Source organism: Myiozetetes cayanensis, unplaced genomic scaffold (genome assembly GCF_022539395.1).
Source record: "Myiozetetes cayanensis isolate MyiCay16 unplaced genomic scaffold, myiCay2020 scf7, whole genome shotgun sequence".
In the NCBI taxonomy this organism is placed as follows: Eukaryota; Metazoa; Chordata; class Aves; order Passeriformes; family Tyrannidae; genus Myiozetetes; species Myiozetetes cayanensis.
The window spans coordinates 39,591,438-39,610,950 of NW_026087964.1; the positions used below are offsets into that span (position 1 = coordinate 39,591,438).

Here is a 19,513-nt window from a genome sequence, read left to right on the forward strand (position 1 = left end):
ACTTGGAAAGACAAACGCCATCACTCCAAACATCCTCCCTTCAGCCTTTTCCCCCTGCACTTTGTATACTGAGCATTATGTCATAGGGTTTGGAATATCCCTTTGGTCAGCTGGGATCACCTCTCCTGGTTGTGTCTACTCCCAGTTTCCCATGCACCCCCAACTTCCTTGACAGCGTGGCAGTATGAAAAGCAAAGAAGTCCTTGGCTCTGTGTAAGCCCTGCTCAGCAATAACGAAAACATCTCTATATTATCAATTCTATGTTCAGCACAAATCCAAAACATAGGCCCATACCAGCCACTGTGAAGAAAATTAACTCTACCCCAGCCAAAACCAGCACAGTGGAAGAAGGATTGAGTTCAGCAAGTCGGAAAGCATACAACTTTCAGCTGAGTATTTTTTCCCCCCTCTCCTATAGATATGTCTGCAAGACAGCATTCACTTTAAACTTTTTTTTCCCCCTCCCTAAAGGACCATGTCAGTTGTCTAAGATCCAAAATCCTTATTTCATGGAAAATAAAGTTGTTTCTATTCGCCTAAGTATATTTATCACTAAAAGTTTTGTTTTACTTTTTCATGGCTTTAAATAATAGGATTCAGCATACTTGTTAAGACAAAAAAGGACAGGGTGTGGTTAAGGGGCAAAAGCAGGCACACACAAGTGTCACTTCACAGTTCTACAATTTGCATCTCATATGTATCTCTGCTGTTCTAACACAGAGATTATCTTCAGTGACCAAAATGTATAACTGTTTGAACAGCAACAATATACACAGGTTATTTTTAGTTCAAACATGTGGCACTACTCATTGTGCAGCTGCTTTCATGCATTAATGCATTGTGATACAAAACCCTAATTGCAAGAACCCAAATTAATTGCAAGCAATGAGACATTTTGGATTGAAAACCCCTTTTGGCTACACTGGAATAGAGTTGTTGACTTTTCAAGCTAAAAGAGATATGAATCATGGAAAATATCTCATTCTTAACCCCTAAAAGTACCCAATATTCTTGAACTAATGCAAAATGCAGTTATGTGTTGGCTTAGAAATTACAACTTCTCCGCCAAAGGTTAATTTAGACTATTCATCCAAGATTAGTTGCAAGTTTTTAAAACTGTAAATAAATTCTTGTTCCTAAACAGCACAGGTTTTCAAAGCAGGGACTATAACCCACAGCCTATAAAAGGAAAAGATTTAAAGCAGAAATGGGACATTTGACTTCTGCATATTTGGAACATTTAATCACCCTCTTGGTTATATGGAATAAGTTAGACTGGCGTCTTTTTCTTCAGCTCCTTAGCAAAGTACATTTCTTTAATAGAGACTTAATGGGATGATTTAGAACTGAGTCCTGCACCTTTTACAGCAACTAACTATAGAACTCCTCTTTGTTTCAAGAGGGAAGAGGTCCAAAGACTGTAAGTGCCTGAAGGTACAGACCACAGCTTTTTCTCCTGTTTGAACAAAAGTGTACATCTTTCACATTCATAACACAAGACATTAATGTATGTATAATGGGAGAATTTTTGTCTGATTCTATTAGTAGAGAGAGCTATGCAAAACCTAAGGTGTTTTAGCTGTAATCACAGGGGGGAAGGGGGGCGTGGGGAATCTAAGGTATAAAAGTACTATCTCAGGACTTACACAAAATAATATTTATGAGACCTAGGTCTCAGACAGAACAAGCATAGGCAGATTTGGCTGCAACATTTCAAAACACTGATGTTATTGGATCACCTTATATTGCCCCTTTGCTTCAGACAAGTACCCACATAAAAATGAATGTCTGTCATACATAGTTGAATCTTAGCACATATTTACATTCACTGTCAATTTAAGTAAATTATTTATGTTACCAATTACCATATTAAAATAAGCATGTGAAGTGTTGTCCTGACCTGAGGAAAAGAAAGATAATCCAGGTCACTAAATTCTAAAAAAAGCCACACCCACATCCACCAGAGAATCTTGTGTAATTTCATCTAATTTCCACATTTCCAACTCTGAAATTTCTATATTCTGTAAGCTCTTATTAATAGTAGTGAAATTTAGTTTTGAGCTGCCCTCAATGCATACTTATTCACATTTAATAGTGCACCCTGAAATTATATTCTGATAGTTATTTGGTTGGCTCTGTAATGTGCCAAATTTTTATAAAGTCATTACAAAAGACCTGGTGTTACTCTAATCTGTATAAATGCTTTAAAATGGGAAACTATAAACTTTTCTCTCTTTGTTTTACAGACATGGTGGAACTATTGCACTTGGAAGGTACCCTCCTTTCACCTCTCACCTGGAGGGGATGGGGGGAGAGATAAAAAAGAAAAAGAAAAAGGTGTTGAATATTTTCAAAAATTTCTGCACCTTAAAATCTTCAATGCATCTAACAACAATTAATTAGCTGCCCCCACAATTACCTTGTGAAGTCTCCCTTAACCTATGCTTAGCTGCAATTTAAATAGAAACAATTAGCAGTAGTGGTTTGCTGCCCAAGATCCTGCTTTATCCCATGCTTATTTTCCTTGCCTCTGGGCTATATAACTTAATACAGCAATATTTCTCTGATCTTATTCTCCTCTATAAAAATGTGAAGGCTTAAATGAGAAGTACTGTGATAATCTAAGCCATAATGGAGAAGCAGGGATCACAAGGAGAACTTCACAGTTGAACGGTCTGATTTGTCAGCATTACTTTGGTACATCCAGGATGTCCTAAAGCACAGGGCATATTAATATACAGAGAAAACTACATCAAATGATCAAACTCATCAGCAAACTCATTAGCAAGAGGAATTTTCATGACCAAGTATTGTATGTTATCCAAAATGTGCAGCAAACAATTCCATGGTAAATCAGTGTTTTATGATAGTCAACTAAAAAGGCTCAGGATAGGCCTCATATACAGCATAGCTAGTCACAGGCTTTGTTGTAATTATTTTTGCCAACTTTTAACTTACTTCCCTGATGTTGCATAGTGAAAAGAATTCTGTTACTTGTTTTCTCTTAATTTTTAAATATAAAACAGTAGTGTGATCTCTAACATTTATGATTAAAAAGCCTTTTATCTGATGATCACCCATACATTAAGAACAGAATAATACTTTTCTAGTCTTGTATTATCTACATTTTTAATTTTGCTAAACATCTGTTCCTCTACAGATCTGCAATGTGCTTCATGACTAAGCATTAGGTCACCATGATTGAACCATGTTAAGCAGAATTCAGGTGTGACTGAATTGTGAAGTGTAAGTGCAGTGCTCTGGTCCATTTTTTGTACTGTACACAAATTTATTCTTATTTCTGTGAACCTCTGAAGGTACAAAGCTTCTCAGATAAGCTTTGCTCACACAGCTTCTCCCTCAGGGCTACAGTTCATGTTACATCACTTGATATTTCTGATACATTTACAAGCTTCAACAATCACTCACCTTCCTGTGTTTTTCATTACCCATTTATTCTCTTCAATTAACAGATTTCAGGCACTGTTCCTAGAAAATTTCTTTACTTTTGGCTACACATCCAGAAGCCAAGTGCTTTTCTGATCCACTTTAGATGACAAGTGCACTCTATAGAATGGAAAGCACCAGAATTTGAGAAAAACCCTACTATGTTTAATCTCAGTGGAAGTGGTTAAAGTTGAAGTTTCAGCAAAAAAAACTGTCCCCAGCAGAACTGGACAGGTAGGTAGGCTCCAGGAAGAGAAGGGGGCAATGAACAAGCTGTCTTCAGAGATCACAGCTTAGATTTAACAAGTTGAGCAAGAACTGGATATTGATGTATACATCTTAGGCAGTTACGAACTTAAATGCACATTTAGACATCTTCTTCTACTACCTTCTTTCCAGAAAAATATAATCATGCAGATTGTAGGAAATGGACTGCCATATGCAATAAGATGCAGCAAAAAGCCTACCTCATAGGCCTCTACCTTTGGCAAAAATAAATACGAGGATAGTACGTGATGTAACCATGATATACTCAGATTATGAACAAGGAAGACTTTCCAAATGAAGACGCTGAGTCAGGCTTGGTAAAACTGACATTGCCAGCTCCTGTTCTGATACAAGGCCTAAAGGTATAACAATATGCCTTTTATATATATATATATATTAAAAACTCTGGGTTTGTGTATGTGCTTGACAAAGCTGTAGCTTATGTTCAGAGCTAACTGTGCAGTAGTACTGTGATCCATAAGATTTAAACTTACTTTAACCTTTGAGTCTGTGCAGTGGATATTTTTAGGTGAGGCTCAGCCTGTGCAGAACTTGTCCCACCCTTTACTCCTGAGGTTCATCTGTCAGGGCCTAGCAAGCTTGGATGGTGATTTTAAACCCTCTAACATTAGGCATACCAAAGAATTGCTCTGTGTTTGGGTTTTTGAAAGATCTATGAGGACTTATGCTGTAGTATCATGCAGAAATCTGTACCATTTTCTATTTTCAAAATTTTTGGTAAATTAACTATCCTTGCTCAGCTCAGCATCTTGAACACTACTGTGATTATCTTTGTTGATAAAAGATCAGAATCCTACAGTACATTACAAAGTTATGCAAAAAATATTAGTTCGTCTATAGTGACGGTATTTCAGAATTTGTCACGCCGTAAGTCCAAAGATATGACATAGCACACTCAGATCCATCTAAAACGTCTTCTCCTAAAAATAACCTAATGAAAGTATGTCTACACAGCCAACCCCCTGACCACTGTGCTACGTGTCTGCAACAGCTGGCAGCTGCTGCTGCATGGAGCCTGCATTTCTCACCCTTATAAAACCTTAATTACTCTCTCATTTCTAGTACTGCATCTGCTACTTAATAACATGGGTCTTGGCAAGATGGGGTGATAATTTAGCTAGCCCAATTCAAGTATATTCAGTAACACAGAATACAGTCTGTGATCCAAAGTAAGAATTTTGCCAGCTCTCATTATCACTAGCATTCTGTGCTCTAATTTACGATGTTATAAAGGGACCTGAAATATTGCTCATGTCCTTTCTACTCCATCACCCCACAGGGAACTCTCCCTGCACTAAGCACCTTTTTTTTTTTTGCAAAGCAAACATAAGGCTGTTATAATAAGAGATTTTAAAAAATAATCTCCCCCATTCATTGAAAGTTGCCTTAGAAACATATCAACAAAAAAAGATCCCTCCCTTTCAGTTTGCTGCTTTAGCAGGTTGATACACAGCATTCTGGAATACACTTCTCAGGGTTAGAAACAGAGGAAAGAAAATGACCTCATATTAACAATAATTCTTCAGGGATTAAAAATACTTTTTGCCTTTAGTGGGACATCAGGTTAAGGCCAACACATTTTTACCATAATCCCGGAAGTTTTTACACAATACACACCAAGCCGGTTGGCTTTTTCAAAGTGCAATGTTGATGTCAGTTGTTCTCCCCTCACTGCTGAGATTTCTGTAACAAGAGGCAGATTTGCCTGCCCTGTTCTTCCATATCTCATACTCCTCTCCAAAATCAGGTTTCTTATTACAATGACTCCAAGAACCATGAAATGTATTTCCATCCACTTGAGAGGTGGAATCTTTTACCTTTCAAGCTTGCCCTTTTCCCCTTTCAGTTCCAGGGTCTATGTAGCTCTTACCAGTCTTAAGAAGTGCTTATGGCAGAGACCATTTAAACAGGTCATTTTTCTTATGCTCCTTTTTGAGATGAAATCTGACTAGTTTTCCATTTTGAAAAATATTTTAATGACTTCAGAATTGTCGTGAAATATCCAAAACAGTTTCACTTTCTGGAAAATTAAATGAAGAATCCCCCAAATTTTCAACATGATAAAGTTGAATGGAGCAGATTCATCATGTGAAGACAGAAATAAGGCCAAAATTACATGGCAAACTAACAACAAATGATCCTTTTGACTTGCAGTCCATGCTTTTTTTTTTTTTTTTAAATACTTTTTTGTACTGATTCTTTTTTTATTCAAAGGACTTTCAGCTTCTCCTACCTGCTTTTTTCACTATTCTGTTTCCAGTCACACTTCCCATTCTCTTTGGGGATTTTCTTCAACTTCGCTACCAAGTTTGCTGTCTGTAAAAGATGTCATCAGCTTTCTTCTACTTCACAGAGCTTACATCATCCTTTCACTTCTTGGTCTTTCTATCTAAAAACTGATTTGAGTTTGTATTCTTGAGCAACTGATTCAGTTCTCACATACTCATGGTGAGGACTCCATTTATTGAAAAGCTACACCAGAAAAGAAGTAAAGAGGAATACATGGAGATAAAAAGGGAAAGAGTGAACTGTTTCAGACTACAGAGTTTGAAGTCCTGACTTTAAGCAGTACTGACAGACTTAACATAGCCTGTAGTTCCTACAGTACTGACAGGCTTAGCACGCTATGCACAGATCAACATCAGTTTTAAAAGAAAGTGCTATGCTTTAAAATTGTGCTATGCCAGTAGAGCACTAGGAACAGGTGAGGGGCTGAGGGAGTAGCTCTACAATGTCAGTCATTGAGGAAGTATTAGAAGAGCCAGATGACCCAGTAGAAACAGCACTATTGTACTGACCACCAAGAAAAAGAAATCCAGTTTCAAAACTGGTCAGAAACGCAAAGCCTGCTCTCGGTAGCATCTCAAGAAGTCCCTCAAATGCCTTGCTCCGGCAACCCACACCAAGATGTATGTATTTCTCTGTACTGTCTTTCTACCTGTCTGATTTCGTAGTCAGAGCAGTTCAAAACCCAACTTACAGAATCTGATATCATAAATACCAATTAAACTCTTCTGTCCTGATAAACAGTAATATCTCTACAAAAGATCTTTGAAACACTTATTTTCGTTCATGCTGGTGATTCTCCTCAAACTTAGCAATGGAGAACAAGGCAGCAGTCCCCTGTAGCTTCAACAGAAAGAGTTCTGAATTCAAACCAAGAACTAGATTTGAATTTTCCCATGTCAGTTGCTTCCTGAAGAGTTCTTATTTATGCAGACTCCATCTTTCAATATTCATCCACCCCTGCAGTTTCCCTTTTGGGAAGTATTTGCTTAGCAGGTAATATCAGCAGAAATGCAGATTGCGGTAACATGAATAATTCAAAACTTCAAAAGGCGGGGGGGGCAACCTAAGAGATTCATTAACATTTTTCAATAGAATTGAAACACGCAGTGAATACACCCTAATATGTCTGTCAGAAGCCTTCAATGAATTTTACCGCTCAATCTGTATCAGAATGCACATACAGTTTTCCCTGCCACAACACTATTCTTAAATAGATGTCAAGGCTCAGGTCCTTAGCAGATGCTACCTACTTCTCATGGAATATGATTCTAACATGCAGGCGTCACAGACTTTCAAGGAAGACCAAGGAACTTCCAGGTTGCCCTCTAACCACAGAGGAGCTGATAAGGTACTGTTAGTGCCCCATAGTTCAGGATAACCTGTTCAGACCACATCTGTGAAAGTTTCGAGGAGATTCACAAGTGAGGTGTTCCTCTGCCTGTTCTACTGCGTATATTCCTCATACCCCGATATACCAGAGCTGCCTCAAGTCTCCTCAAAGAGAAAAGTTACAAAGAATGTGCCTGGTGCTTAAGCTGGTACAGGACAAATCTACACTTGTTTCCATGTTCCATATAGATCTAGATTATCACTGCAGAGAACACATTTTATCAAGTTAGAAAAATAAAATAAATCTTTTTTGACATACAAACTGGTTAAATTAACACTACTATATTCAGAGATATAGAAGCAGGAGAGTCATGGGAATATGTAAAGGAAATTTGTTCATTAATGACATAAATATAATTTTTTTGTGTATATGATCTACTTTAAACAGAAAAAACCTGCATCCTCATTAAACCTCACAGAGCAATTTTTTAGACTTTCTACAGGTCCAGGACCCTCAAGATGAAGGATGAGCTATCAAGTTAGTATTTCATACATTGTTCTTATGGGATGTCGTCCTTATTTAATGCCACAGCAGTATGGCTCTATGAATTTCAGTGCTTTACTTACCTATATGACAGCAGAACTGTCTCAGTTTTATCAGTTATCAGACTAAGGTAAGAACAGACCATATATTTGGATGTATCCAAGTATTTGTCAAATCTTGTTGATACAATTCTACACACATGAGATTGAACTGTGGACTCTCACACTGTCATTTTATACAAAACCATCTATATAGAGAGAACACAATTGCAGCAAAATCAGACTTTATATATCGCAGAATCACAGAATATGCCAAGTTGGAAGGGTCCCACAAGGATCAGAATATAAGTTTTGAGCTACTTCCCCGTTTCTACAAAATTAGAATTTAAAATTTACAAGATTAAAAATTTTTCACCATAGAAATAATCTTCCTTTCCTCCAAGAAATGAGGGCAGTTTTTTAACTGGGTCGCTTGGAACAACTTTTCTCTGAAGCTTTCTTCAGGTTTCCTAGAAACTTAACCACCCCATTGGTCAGATTTTTAGGTGAGGGTTTTAACTTTTCTGATGGTGAGTGAAGATAAACAATTTTGGTGCAGTATCTCCCCAGCTAATCCCAGTTTTAAGGCTGTTTAAAAAGCCTTAAAACATTTACTACAGCCATCATCTCTGCACTCCTTAGTTCTTTGCCAGTAACAGGCCAATACAGCTACATCATCTTCTACCAGAAACTCAGTTTCCTTCCCCTAATCCTCTTCTGTTTGAGAAATAAAATAAAATTTAAAACAAACAAACAACATACAAACCTCCCCCCTCCACCCCTCCCGCCCCACTTGTTTTGATAGTTTGAGGTCTACTTTCTGTGGTGGAATAATAACAAGGGAAGATGTAAAGCTTAGCTGTTTGTGTATTTAGTTTTGTTTCAATACAAAAAATATTGTAAACATTTTTTTCTCAGTTGACCTCAAGCTATTTCAATAAGACATAGTTCTAAGGTCATTTTCCTAATCTGATGAAAGGCTCAGGGCCACCCCAAAGAACTGGGCAGGCAATATTTTTAACACCCATGTATTTACCTAACGTTGTTGTCTTTTTTAACAGCTTCACCACAGAACATAATTGTGAAAGGAATGCTCACAATAAATAAGTATTCTTACCCTGAAATGTAACTGATGCCCAAAGCATGCCATGAAAAAGAAACCTGCAAGATAGGAAGAAATAAAAGTCAAAATCTAGTATAAATGCTACTGTACCTGCATACTAAAAAATCCAACAAAAGCTGAAATATGCCTTCATTTCTAGGCCACAAGTCCAGATTGTTGCTTCTTGCTTTCAAACATGAAATGGCCTTAGAAAATAAAAAAGTCTTTTACTCCCCACATCCTATTTCTCTTAATTTGTACAATTAACTTACAAATTACACTGAGGTGATACATGTAGAATTTTTACAGCCTAATGTTTGCCAGAATATTAGTTGTGTGTAACTTGATTGTCAAAGAAACCAGAATCTGGACATGTAATGTGCATATTCTTGGCAGTTTAGCCATCTAAGAGTTTAAAAAAAGGGAAAAAAAAAAAGCTGGTAAGTAACTGAGGGAGAATGGAACCAATTATGACTGTTTTTACAAGGCAAAAATTTCTAAATCAGCTTCGTTTTTTAAAAATACTCATATAAATATGCAATACCCAATCTGGAACAAGGCAAAAAAATTCTCAAAAAGGAACACTAGTAGAAAATTGTTTAGAAACAGTCAGAAAAACTATTTTAGCCAATCCAAAGCAAGCTTTATAGTAAACTTTCTCCATTAAACCTCATCAGACTGCCATTTTCTTCTTTTCTGTTTTAATTTAAATAATTGTTATTTTACTTTCCTCCAGCTTAAGTAAAAGATTACCAAAGAAAATTTATGATTTTTTGTAGGTTTTATAGACTGTGGTGGAATTCTAAGGTAGATAATCCTTTCCAGGTCCATATTTTGCTAATCTTTGATAAAACCAGAAAAAAAATCAATTAATGGTGAGAAGAAAGAATGATAGAACTTTACAGTTTTTTAAATACATTATATATAAAATCATGTATTACACAACTGAGAACTCCTTTGATGCAGCTGAATCTATAAAGCTGAAGGGTTTTGCATTCATATCCGTCAGTGCTGAGTGGGCTGGCAGCTGCAGCAACCACTCACCTGGATAAAATGAACGAAACTAAACAATCCACTATAAATAGGAAAAAAGGGAAAATCTTGAACACTGTACTGCATAGGCCTACAAAATATTCACTAGGGAGTAACAATCTTATTATGCAAGCACTTTCCAAAGTATGTACTCTGCTCTGGGGTTCAGCATTCATCTCAAAAGCAAAAAATGTACAGTAAGTTGTGGCAGATCTACAATTTGGATACAGAGAAGCCCAAACACTGACTTTTCCTACTTGGGCACACCTGAAGGAAAGAACCAACAGTAGCTGCCACTTTGGAGTGTGTGCACTCAAGGTAATCATAATGCAGCTGCTTGAACTTCCTGACTACAGAGGAAAACCAAATTGTTGGCAGAAATTCCTACGTCAGGTGCAGGTCTTCTGCATCCAGAGCCAGGGTTCAGCTTTTTATTGGCTTGCCTCTTGCAGCTAGCACAGTTAGGAGTACTTACTTATTTTTAACTATTATAGCAGCTCCTGCTGCTCTGCCCTCTTGCAGAAACATACCTTCTTCTGTCTTATATTGATATAAATCTTGGGGTCCCAACTCCTAGTGGATGCACAGTCTCATATCTTCCCCTTATTACTGTGGGAGTGGTGGGGTAATTCATTGAAAAGGAGAAATTAATGCATTTCTCATAGTGACAACAGAAATTACTCTGGCAGTCAAGGGAAAATTGGAATATAATATCCACATGGCAAAGGCGGATGGCACATGCTCAGCCTGCAATCACAGAATTATTTTCAGATATTTTCCTGAGAAAATATACAGTATTCACAGACCATGTAATGCAGGCAAGGGGTAATGCATACAGTGACAGTTACACAGAAACAACAGACAAAGAGATGAGATATATGTGTGTAAAATTCCTACACGTAGGTCCAATTTTTTCCTTTATGCATATTTTGCATAACAGTTCACCAGTGATTCAGGCTGCACAGAGATATTAAAACAATGTCCTGGTAGTGCAAATACTTGATATGTACAGATAATTTAGACAAAAAATATTTTGTGCAATTACAGAAACATACAATCAGCTTAATATAAGGCACACGGAACAAAAAAAGTTCCAAACTAAAATTTATCTACTTATAACTCATTCATCAGCTTTCCCAGAGCAGTTGTTCACATTTCTAGTGTAACCAGTGACAATGACAATTAAATCACCTTCAAAACAGGATTTATTTAATCTGATATCACTTGATTGAAAACATGGCTGTTTAAAGTTACTTTTTTCCTCTTTCTCTCATAGCTGGAATAGAACAAGCGACTGATAAGGAGGGCAATCAGAAGTGCTGTAACATTACAACTATGATATTTATCATCTGACTTTGAATGATGAAACATCAAATTATAATGGAGGGCTATAAAGACAGAGTTGAAATTCAAGTTGTCAGAGTGGTCTAGAGAAGGTACATGTTACAAAATAAGTTTGCAGTCGAGTGCCTTGTTCCCTTTGGACTATAATAAATGCAGCCTTAGACGTGGTATAAACCTTAGATAAGTGATCAACTGCAGTCTCTAGAAGGCTTGCATGACAGTCTAATGCCTGTGCCAAGAATAAATAAATCATAACTGTCCCTTCTGGAACTCAAACTTATGAATTAGCTTTAAGGGAATAGTCTAGAAAAAGAGCAGTCTAGCTAAAGCTGAAAACAAATAAACCAACCAAACTCAAAAATCTTTCCTTGCTTTTGCAATTCTGATGTGAAAAACATTTTGTTGTTCTTCCCATTGATATTTTTTATGCCAAGTATTTTTCTGATCACCACAAATGGCTCATACACATTTATGAACAACCACACCTATCTGTCCAGCTTCACCAAGAAACCTCTTCTGGATAACACAGATTCTCAGATCTCTGTAAAAATTATTCAACTATCTATTCTTGGCTTTTTGTTTTTTGGGCTTTTAAAAATTTTTTTATTGTCTCATCCAGTAAAATAGAATTTGTGTACTGCTCTTACTTACTCTGAAGAAACCTTACATGAAAAGCTTGGGAAAACAATAAACTATTCATTAACAATCCCAAACATAAAAAAGGTATTACAAAGGCAGGTAAAACCAAGGGTATTAAATAAAAAAAACATGTAAAGTTTTTTTTCTTTATCACATTCTAGGGACTCACACTTTGTAGTACTGAACCGTAAAGCTTCTATGATATTTTTCAGTCAAGTAATTCAGTCCCACCTACTTGCAAGATCTTTGTCTTCAAGTTTGCTATCAGTAAGCAGAATCAAAGTTTGTGCACAGATACTTCTTCTCTCAACCTCCCCACTTATTTTGGTTTTTTTCTCCTTTTCAAAAGCCCAAGTTATTCCATTGGGCCCCATTAGGAAAGAAGGATACCTACCTAAAATTTGTACCAGCTATTTATTCACAGAACAGTTTAAATTCTTTTTTTTGGAATATAAACTGCTTCCACCTCTTTAGAAATGCTAATATCCCATGACTGTATGAGCCATGGTCATCTGCTGTCCTCAAATAGATGTTTCACTAAGTTCTAAATAAATCATTAGCCCACAGTAAGATAAAATGCTCTTTACTGCATCACACAGTGGTGTTCAAATTTCAGGGTGAAGGCTTTTCACACAATTAATCATGTATTTCATGGGAGTGTGCATACTGAATTATATTTTATACAAGTTTATGAACTGGTTCAATGCACACAGCTTACTACAGGATCTTGGATGACTTTATGGTTTCAGTGATTCAAGGGCAGACTGGTCTTTGAAGGAAAAGTTACCAGTGACTTTCTGGAATAATGGTCTAAGCATGAAATCCCACAATAAAGGCATGTCTTAACCTTTTCACTTTCCTGATGAATGAAACAATCAGAAAAATAGCTGAGCAAGATGAGGCTTATCCATATTTCTAAGCGAGAGGGAAACTTTGAAATTAGCAAGAAGTATTGGGAGTTTATTGGGAATACAGCAGAAACTTGGTAGTCATAGTTCTCTCCTCCTCATCACACCACCAAGGTTATGGTCATAGACTTTTAACTTTTCATTGAGAAAGCTGTAAATTATGAAATAAGCTTGGTTGGTTCCTAATAAATATTCATAACCTCACGGCACTGAGCAGTGCAGATAGAATTCTATGCTGCTCATCCCTTCAGGTCCACGGATATGAGTACTTCAGGATATGGAGTGAGCATGGAGAATCTATTTTAATTCCTTTGTAGAAGTAAATTTTGCTTTTGCAACAACCTAAAAAGGTATGAGAAACAAAAATTACTACTGCTATTATGTCAAAACCTGTAAAATCTGTTTTCAAGGGGAAGTGTTTACAGGATTTGGCTCTGTCTGGCAGTTCTGAATAAGGCAGCTGCTTGCCCTCTTCTGGAAAAATGTCATGATAGGTCTGTGGTAACTATGTGGTATTCCAGACATCATCAATAATTTTTTATGTTTATTTACTGGTTTTTCTCCTTTGCCAGGCCACAGATATCTTATGCAATTTTCTAAGCTGATCGGAAGGAAGTAGAACGAAAGAAAGCTTTTTAATTACAGGGTTCAATATTTATATTCTTACAGTAAGAGAGGCTAATAATTTGCTCCATCTTGGTGAGCATTCAAGGGTTTCAGCTTCTGATTTTAGCTGTATTCTACTATAGAAGTCTTTCCCACCATCAGAAAAGTTATACTAGCTTCTGGTTTAAATGAACTGAAAAAAATACTATTAAAGAACAGAAGTCATGAATAAAATTAGACTGAGATATGATTTTAAGGCAAGTTAAGGAAACAACAGGAGTTTCAACATGTTCCTGCAAATATTTTGGCCCATGTAAGTAATAAATATATTTTAATTGGAAAGTAAATTGCTTAATGTGCATCTTCCTGGTAGCATTTTTGTGTCAAACTATATCAGGATTCTCCTTTTAAGGACCTTTTATAAACAGTCATATCAGGTTGAGCTAATCCTTGAATACCATACTCTATTTGCTACACTATTGAGGAAAAAAAAATCCAAATCTTCTGTTACTTCATACTGATATTGAATCACTTCCTGTTAATCTTGACCTTGTAAGAAGAATCCATTCCAACGATTTATGGAAATAAAGAATATAAAAGAAAAAGGTTGTTAGTATTCCACTATATTGCAGCAGTTTAGCCTGTGTATCCCTCTCATCTCAAAGAGCTTTTAAGTGCTGGCTAGGAAGGCAATTGAAAATCTAACATTCTTCACAGCTGAATGTTTATTGTATTCTCCAAACCTAGTTCTGTGTACCATGCTGCTTTCCCAAACATTTGAAAAGAGATTAATTCTATTTTTTTGTTCCTAATGGGACCAGGTGGTAAAAGAGAATAGGAAGCAAATAATTTTAAAAAAATATATAAATAAATAAATAAACCAACACCAAAAAAAAAAAAAGAAAAAAAAAAGAAAAAAAACACCACAACTTTTGGCAAGTATATCAGATGAATAGTTAGGTGCACTCTTTGTTCAACAGTGCAAAGAGAATTTAATTCCTGAAAGTTTTTGCTAGGAGGCATTGTGTGGTATCTCCAAAGTATGTGGGGTAAGGGTGGGGGCTGGGGATGGCAGTGATCCAAAGAGAGTTAGAGATTAGATTCCTGAGAGATTGCAGGAGTCATTTAGGGTTAATAAAATGAACAAAGTGAGGGAAAACATTGCCTGTAATGAAGTCTATTGATTATGAAACTGCCTCCAAAGGGAGCAGTGTTTGCCTCTTAAGAATACAACCAATGAAAGCACTAAAGATGGCTTGTAAAAGGACACAGCTGAACTAACAGAGAGTGGGAGTTGACCTGAGAAGAGTTTTAGCTTTTTAATTTTTTATGCATACTATGGTATTGGTGTATGAGCACAAAAATGTAATAAATGTTATCACCTGTCCCTACACAAATGTCAATGTCATTCTCTGCAGGTGCCAGCTGGTAGCATGGTCTGCAGGAACAAGCTACCCACCCCATCAATTAAATGTTTGCAATAACTATAGACAAACTCAGTGTTCCACATCTCTTTTTCTACACTGAAATGAGACTACTGTAGAAAGCTGTATTTAACTCTGAGAGCCTTAAGTCACTGAACTCCAGATTCCCTGTATCTGAAATTGTCATATCACAGGTTTCTTTAACCACTCATACAAATTACATTCCTACAGAACAAAAAAAAAATCAAGCCCCCACTGACTAGAGGGTATTCATGTTTCAGCTTTCATCTAAACCAAACCAATTTTTATTCTAATATACTCATAGAAGTTTAATCTGCAGAATTATTTATTTAGTTCCTGGCAAAGAAACAAAAATAAGTTTTTCACCTTATTGGGAAGTTACAAAAATTAATTCTGTATTTTAAAAGACAACTGTGTGGGTTTACTTTCTATATTACTAAATCCCATAAATAGGAAGTCAAAGCATGCATCATGCTGTTGGAAAAATTAACAGCTTTCTAGAGAGAAAGGGTAACAATTCTGTTCCCTCCCTGCATCTACCCTCTCCACCAACAAAAATCTTAAGTCTATCCACTCCTTGACCCTTATTCTCCCAAAACATTGATTTGGGGTTTTCCTCAGCAAAGACTTAGAATTTTAGCAGCCATATGACCTACTCTTCCACCAGAAAAAGCATGTTATACACAGATACAAATTAGATAGAAGAAAACAATACCTAACTTATTATTGTTTTAGTAAAACAACCAATGATGTGGAAGAACATATTTTGTCTCAGTCGAAAGTGATCACAGCAAGGACACACTAAAAAAAACCCCAAAAACTAAATAAACCCAAAGCAGATGTGTGGTTCCACCTCAAGTCTCAGCTTTCAAAAATAGCAGTGCACACAAAAACCTACAGGACCAAGTTCTTTACTAATATACCAGTGATGACTTCAATAAAAAACCCCCAAGTTCAATGAAGAAATCTTGCTCAATCCTATTTAATTGTGTATTTGGTTCACAATTTTCAATGTCATCACTTGCAACTATCTTTCTACAGAAGATAGACACTTTACCTTCACTCTCATATATACTACATTACTCCTTTGTACTAAAGTTTAAAAATCAGTAGACTGCTAAAACAATGTGGAGAAAACATCTGGTTCTGGAACCAGATTTAGGCTCTCCACACTTTAGGCACACAAACTGTAATGAATTGCAACTACAGCCTCAGAAATCAAGTCTTATCTAATTAAAACATTTGGTACGAGGACATGATGTTTCCTTGTAGACTGCTAGGACACAATTTAAAGAAATGTTCCTGGCCTCATTTCCAAAGTATCATAGCTGACCTTTTGAGTGTGCCATGATTATTGCAAAAACAGTCAAAGCTGAGAGAACTTGTAAGACTTTTTACAGACATTTGAGAAAAGTTAGTCAATGAAACTGTTAATCTGAAACTCTATGCTTATAAGGATAATGAACTAGTTAGCTGAATGGAGACACAGAAAAAGGTGGTGGTAAAAAACAATTAGGAATCTAAACTTCTCAAAAAAAAAAATAGTGCCACTCATAATTTCTATGCTACTAGATAATTAACCCTTAAGTCAAAGGAGAGCTGTATCTCCACTTAATATCTGGGAGCTACATGTCACTGAACTTGTTCCCTTTCAGTCCCTCAGTAGCTCTCCACAAACATTGCACAGCACTTAGTGGAATCAGGTCAAAATAAAAGACATGAATTGCACAACTGTGAATTGCACACTGATCTCTTATTATGGCTATAATCCTACCAGTAAATTTATGTGTTGGAAGTGCAGATTCGATGCTGTTACAGTGCATATTGATTCTGGCTGTTTGCTGGAGATAGAAGTGAAAGCCTTAGAGAGATTTGGAGCAAACTAAGACCATACAAAGTCATATGTACACTAAAGAGATTTTCATATCTTAGTTAATTGTTGGAAATATTTACACAGTATTAATTATTACTAAATGCAGCTATTTTATATAATATCTGAACAGCACTTTGTTGCATAGGTTTGTTAGCTAACTTTTAGTTAATTTATACCTAAACGGAGAGGCTTAAATATATTTATAAGACATATATATTTGCCCAAATACTGTTTTCCCAACAAGTACAAACCTCCATGCTTTAGTGTTCAGTTACATGACCTGAGTATTTTCTTCTGAACTAGCAGAAGGAGAAATAATTATGTTTTAACTTCTCTCAAGTACTAGCTCTTACTTTAAGAGTTACGATAGTTTCTCATTTGTGGCTGACTCTCCCAAAAAGGGCAGAAAGACAGAGCTAATCTTCTGGTATTTATTATTCTTATTTTTCCAAATAAGCACAGGTGGTCACTGTTGGATTCAAGCATTTTCATGCTTCAAGTTGCACTCTCTTTTCAAATATATTTGAGCAGAGTTAAAGATGGTTAATACTCTCAACACTGCACCGCACTGGTTTACCAAGAACATCCCATTCCATGCAAAGTAAAAAACTACAAATAGAGTTTTCTCCTGGTACAGAAACCACACAAATTTCTGTCTTTTAAGAAGACATCAGGCCATGCATGCACAGATGAAGGGTCTCAATTTAGAGTCATCTTACCCAAATGAAAACAAGGACAGTTTTTTTGAGGTAGAAGGCTTACTCAGTGATCCTGAGTGAAAAACAGTGCCTAAACATGGCAATTAAGCCATAACAGGGCCTGCCTAAACTCCCTCCCTTAATCTGTGGTCTTTGTGGTCCATATGTATCCAAGAAGAGGATGATGATATCACTGTGGAAGCAGCAGATGTTTCTCTTTGTGCCTCTATATAGGCAGACATTTGTGGAGAATATTCTCTTCTGGTAAAACTAAGAGTTTTCTTTTTTCCCCCTCTTCCCCCTCTTCTTCCACATGGAAAGAGGAGGATAAAGGGATGGCTTGTGAGCACCCAGCACAAGGTAAGATGTTCCACCCCTGTAGTTCTTAGATTTTTAACACTATCAGTCCTTTAATAAGAAAAAAAAAAGCCACGATCCAAACTAAAACCCAAAAAAGTCATAGTACTTTGTTTCGTTTGCTCAACATCAGAAGCAAGACAACAGTAAGTTAAGTCAGACTTGGTAACTAGCTGTACTCTGTGTGAATTTATACTCAACCTAACATTTAAAGCAAACTCTTCAGAAGCTACAATATTTTAAGCAGTTACCACAGATCTTTTTTGTCAAATATATCTTCTATGTCTTCCAGTAATTACTAGCTGTACTCAGCATACCACTTTTCTGTCTCGCTAAGAATACAATGGCATAATTAGATCTGTTGCAAATCCCCAAACTGTTTAGCATAACTTGTTATAAAAGATACAAAAATAAAACCAAAACTTTTTTCTCCAATACAGGATTAAGAAGACACACTAGGAACACACTTGAACAGAAGACCTGATCTCCTCGATAGTTCTAAGCCAAACAATATGTGGCTGCATCAATTGTCTTTGTCAATAGGATCATATGCACTCACAAGACAAATTTAGTATTTTCTCAGAAATCACAGACTTCATAGAATATGTGTGTGGTGATATTTAATACAAAAGAAACTACTAAAACTAAATCAAAATGAACAGCCTCTGTGTAACCCCTTGAACTGGCTAAAACATGAGTGGCTTTTAAGGAACCATCCAGTCAAAAGAAGTGCTTCACTTCAGTCCCAATAAACTGCATATCAGTCGAGGTAGCAGGAATCACTGTGAAGTATCCAGCTTTTCTCCTTCTAGCTGACATTTTTTTTTTATGGCAATTCATCTCTTTCCTAAAATTTATCACCAAGGCAAGAGGAGGCACTGGAAGAAAATTCAGAAGCAACTTCAACTGTTGGGAACTAAGATGTCACAGCATTGAATTCCTAGCTCTGATGCTGGGGTAGGAAGTAGATTAGGCAAGCTAAGTAGCTACGAATCTGAGCTATAAAACCAAAGTCTATTTTGAAGCTTTTCACATATATCTTTATTTTCAATCCTTTACCTAAAATCCTGGTTGTAAACATTTGATAAAGAGTTCCTTTTATTTTACTGTTGAACCTGTATAGTGCTAGGGTGGGGAGGAGGAGGAAGATGTGAGATGAATCAGAAGGAAACTGAAGTTCTTAACAGCACCCAGGGGCTAAGGAGTGTTTCCTGTCAAGGATCAGCTTGCGAGGAGTCTGACTGGGACTTGCACTGCCAGTGGTAGCTTTCGGGAAGAAGCTCCCTCAGGCACGATATAAATCAATACATACTCCACTGCAAACTAAAGGTGGTTGAGAGACATACCAATAGTTCTGGATGAACTGCATATTATTATAACCCCAGGCAAAAGGAAGCTGACAAATGCTAGCACTTTCACTCCCAAACAAGTGGCATGCATCCAGGAGAACACACTAAAATGTTAAGAACCCTGAAAGAAACAGGAACATCAACATTTAAGTCTGAAATCCACCTCCAATCTCTATGTGTAAATATTCAATGGACATGGCTAGTATTTTCTTGATGGTATTAGT

General features: G+C 36.5%; 1 long non-coding RNA gene across 2 annotated transcripts in view; it reads right to left on the bottom strand.

Moving 5' to 3' along the window:
* The window catches only part of LOC126651999 (uncharacterized), a 109,263-nt gene that overhangs the window by 51,393 nt on the left and 38,357 nt on the right, over positions 1-19,513 (bottom strand). For both annotated transcript variants that reach the window (XR_007631847.1, XR_007631846.1), the window contains one exon: positions 9,054-9,097. This is a non-coding gene — a long non-coding RNA (uncharacterized LOC126651999). The remainder of the gene's footprint in view (positions 1-9,053; positions 9,098-19,513) is intronic.